General features: G+C 37.9%; 1 pseudogene; it reads left to right on the forward strand.

Annotated features, from left to right (window-relative positions):
* The first annotated feature begins 3,658 nt into the window (after nt 1–3,658).
* LOC123234707 lies at nt 3,659–4,410 on the forward strand (annotated as a pseudogene).
* Nucleotides 4,411–4,954: the final 544 nt, after the last annotated feature.

Below are 4,954 nucleotides of genomic sequence, written 5' to 3' on the forward strand. Positions count from 1 at the left end.
TTCTTGACATTATCATACTAATGGAGTCTTTTAAATAAACATTAGTTTTCCACAGGGAAATTGAATATTCTAGGGCTCTTAATGATCTTAGATCTATTTAATGTATCTGTTGTCTAGGATAAAGTTATGAGTTCAGAACTGAACCAAAGGCTCCCCAAATAATCAGTCAAGGTAATATAAGTGTAATGGATCTGTGGATATCAATTGTTCAACCAATCATATGTTACTCTTGACAAAGTTTGGGCTTTTTTGGCATGATTATTTTATTACATTTAATGTACTTCATACTGTGCAGTCCTAGCTTGGAGCCCTCAACAACAGTATGAACATTTCACTGGAATGTGTTCAGAGTGAATTGTAATTCACATCTTTTTTTAAGAGGTATATGATATCTTCCATTAAGAACCAAATTAGGTTTATATAAGATAGAAAGCTAGTTAAGTGTTTTGCTAATAATTTATGTACCTTTCAAAGAACTGGAAACTGAAAGGACATCCATCAATTGAGGAATGACTAAATAAATTGTGGTATATGTTGTAAAGGAATGCTATTGTTGCATAAGAAATGATGTACAAGATGATCACAAAAAAACCTAGAAAGTTTTACATGAAGTGATACAAAGTGAAGGTAACAGAAAAAGAATGTTGTACACAGTTACAACAATAATATGTGATAATCAACTGTGAATGACTCAACTATTATTAACAAAGTAAAGATCCCAGACATCTCCAAGAGACTCATGACAAAAAAAGATATCTACCACCATAGAAGGAATAGAGTCCAAATGCAAATCAGAACATACCATTCCTTACTTTATTTCATCCATGAATTTTTCCCTAGTGAAAGTAATGTTTCTTCTTTCACAATATGATAAACATGGAAATATGCATTATGTGATAATATATGTATAGTATATATCACATTGCCTGCCTTTTTGGGTAGAAGGAGGGGTGGGAGGAAGAGGGAAAGAGAACATCAATTTTAAAATATCAGAGAAGGAATAATGAAAAAATGTGTTGACATGTAACCTGAAAAAATATTATAATAAAAATAATTTGTGCACTCTGTGAAATGTTTTAACTAATAATTATGAATCATTGTTTCAGTTTTGCAATTGTAGCAGAAGTTTAGAATTAGTATATTGGTTTAACCAGAAAACTAACCATTCCCTCTAATCTGGCCCCCAACTTTTGTGTGAGTAGGGATATATTTTACTAATTCTTTCCTTATGGTGTGTATAAGGGAAATGGGGCTAAAATATCACATTCCTTTAATCAATACTTCTTCACCCTTTCTCTAGGAGCAGGACAGACTGTCAAGGAACAACAAGGGAATGAACTTTCCTCAGGCTCCTATATTTTGTAAAAACTCAAGATTAAAAAAAATTTTTGAGAAAAATTTTAGGCAAAGAAACTCATTCCCCAATTCAAGAAAGTGAACTGTTTAGAGAAGGTGCCATAAACATGCCTACAGAAACCACACACTTCATCAATATTGATCCAGAATGAACTTTGAGATGTGATGAATTGAACTGAGGAGAGTTGAACACATTTACTCTAAATGTAAACTCTTATGCCAAAGGGGAATGCCCCCTAATTGTTTTTTTGTCAATTCGTCTAACAACCATTGGTTTTGCTCTCTTTCTCTTTTATTTCCCTCTTATCCCCAAATTATCAAATTATTGTAAATTTCCCCTTAGAAAATGCAATATTGTATGCACCTCTAGTAAAAGATTTTCAGCTATATAAGCTGGTTATTTGAAATGATTCATTGGGGAGACCAGGCATGTAAATCTGGGAAATTTCAACATGCTCACCTCCCAATGGAATCACAAGGGGGACTGTGTAAATAGAATCCATATTCCATCCTGAAGTCCTACCCCACATCCCATTTGCAAGCTTATGCTGAATCAATGAACATGAACTCATGTGTGAGAGGAACAGAGGATATAAGGTTTGATATGGTACCTCCCCCAGCCTCTAATTCTGGAAGGCAGCTACAGATGCTAGCTGAGAGCCAGGCAGGAGAATCCACACACATGATCAGTTAGGTTAGATTAGGCTTTAAGCTGCTTTCTCTATCTTAAGTGATTATTAATAAAATTCTACAGAAAATAAGAACCTGGAGTTATTGATATTGATTTAAATTTAAGTATCCCCACCTGTCACAGGGGAGACTGGGGTTCAATTTCCCAATAGGGACCCAATTATATAAATAGAATCCCCATCCCATCTGACGTTCTACCCAGCATCCCATTTGCCTGCTTATGCTGGGATTATGTCCATTCATGCAGAATTCATGCAGCCTGCGCATGCAAATGGGATGCAAGATAGGACATCAGGATGGGACATGGATTCTATTTACACACTTCTGACACTTAAGGTGTGGTTTCCTGATCTTGATTCACTCAGTCTCTTTCTTCATTACTCAGTCTCTTGTCATGGAAGCATTTTTATGAATGCACAGAAGGTAGTAAGAAGATCAGAAAAAATATCAATCGGGTAGGACAGCTTTGAAAGTTACATATTTAAACAGAAAAGCCTGCTGTATAAATTAACATTCATAGTTTCTTTTTCTGTTCATATATATATATATATACATATATATATATGTAAACAGAAATATATATTTCCATATATGTATATATATGGAAATGGCCACCTAATTTGCTGATTATTAAGTTCTGAAAAAAATGTTTTTAAGAGAAATGATAAAGTNAAAAAAAAAAAAACCAGGAGCCATTATCCACAGCAATTTGAAATTTTGGGGACAGTATGGTACAGAGATAAGAGTACTGGATTGTAGAATTTCCTGGATCTTCCTTATAAGTCATGCCCACTAATTGTGTATATCCACCAAGGCTCTGTCCTGAACCCTCTTCTCCTCTCTCTATGCTATCTCATTTGGTGATATAACCAGCTCCCATCAGTTTAATAATTATCTCTAAGCGGATGATTTTTAGATCTATTTATTCAGCCATAACTTCTTTCTTGACTATCAGTTTCCTATCTTCAACTGCCTCTTAGATATCTCTACCTGGATATCTCCACCTGGATACTACTCCCTTCACAACTGCCTCATTTCACCTTTCCTTCTGTTTATACTGTTATCTGTCATATATATATATATATATATATATATATATATATATACATATACATATATATNCTTAAGGTGTGGTTTCCTGATCTTGATTCACTCAGTCTCTTTCTTCATTACTCAGTCTCTTGTCATGGAAGCATTTTTATGAATGCACAGAAGGTAGTAAGAAGATCAGAAAAAATATCAATCGGGTAGGACAGCTTTGAAAGTTACATATTTAAACAGAAAAGCCTGCTGTATAAATTAACATTCATAGTTTCTTTTTCTGTTCATATATATATATATATACATATATATATATGTAAACAGAAATATATATTTCCATATATGTATATATATGGAAATGGCCACCTAATTTGCTGATTATTAAGTTCTGAAAAAAATGTTTTTAAGAGAAGTGATAAAGTAAAATATATGGATTTAAACTTTTGTTCTCTAGGTTCACTGAAAGCACCTTAAGAATAAGCCTGTTAGGTGATCTCCTGCTGAACCTTGGTTCTCGCCTGTCCCATCCCCGCCATCTTCTGCACTCTCTTGCACCCATCCTCTGCCCGCCATGGCTGCCTACAAGCTCGTGCTGATCTGCCATAGAGAGAGCGCCTGGAACCTGAAGAACCACTTCAGAGGCTGGTATGACATGGACCTGAGCTCCGAGGGGCACCAAGAGGCCCAGCGTGGAGGCCAAGCACTGCGAGATGCTGGCAATGAATTTGGTATCTGCTTCCCCTCTGTCCAGAAGAGAGCAATTCGTACCCTTCTGGTAGTACTGGATGCCACTGACCTGATGTGGTTGCCTGTAGCAAGAACCTGGAGCCTCAGTGAGCGGCACTATGGAGGTCCGACTGGCCTCAACAAAGCAGAGAAGGCTACTAAGCACATTAAGTGCCAGATCAAGATCTGGCGGCGATCCTGTGATATCCCATCGCCTCCGATGGAGGCTAACCACCCATTCTGCAGCAACATCAACAAGGACCCAGCGCTGTGTAGATGTTACTGGGCATCAGATGCCCTCCTGTGAGAGCCTGAAAGACACCATTGCCCGGGCTATATCCTTCTGGAATGAGGAAATCCTCTCTCAGATCAAGGAAGCAAAATGTGTTCTGATTGCAGCCCAGGGCTATAGCCTCAAGGGATTGTTGGACCTCTGAAGAAGCGTTAATGGAGCTGAACTTGCCCACTGGCATTGCTATCACTTATGAGTTGGACAAGAATCTGAAACCCATCAAGCCCATGCAGTTCCTTGGGAATGAAGAGACCCTGCACAAAGCAATGGAGGCTGTGGCAGCCCAAGACAAGACCGAGAAGTGAAAAGCAGGCTACTAGCACGTACCAACAGTAGCCAGACCTTCCCCTTTCACTGTCCTCATCATATCTCTCCCCTGCCTGCTCCGCACACTGACCATCGCCTTAGGGACCAACATATAGCTTCAGGTGGGGAACTGATGGTTCCTTCTCTCATTTCTTTACTATTTCAGACCAATTTCTTTCTCTTCTGTGGACTCTCTCCTCAGCCACATTAGTCAAAATGTCTCCTGGGTGGTTTGACACAATAAGGACCTGGTTGGGGCTTAGAGATGATAAGGAGTCACCAATGTGGGGAGTTTAAAGAAGCAGTTCCTCCAGTTATTCCTATGATCCAGTCCTGCCAGTAGGGCAGCCCTCTTAGGGGATGTTGCAGTAAGCTGTCATCTAACAAATAATGAAAGTCAAAATATTGATCATTTTTCCTCCTTAACCCAAGAAAATGGATCTAGGAGGTTGAGATTATGTGGTAAAGTTTACTTGTCTTTATCTTCACAAAAGACCTTACTAGAATGGTTGGTTTTAGTGGTTTTTGAAATTAAACTGTCCT

This window comes from Gracilinanus agilis, chromosome 2 (genome assembly GCF_016433145.1).
Source record: "Gracilinanus agilis isolate LMUSP501 chromosome 2, AgileGrace, whole genome shotgun sequence".
NCBI lineage: Eukaryota > Metazoa > Chordata > Mammalia > Didelphimorphia > Didelphidae > Gracilinanus > Gracilinanus agilis.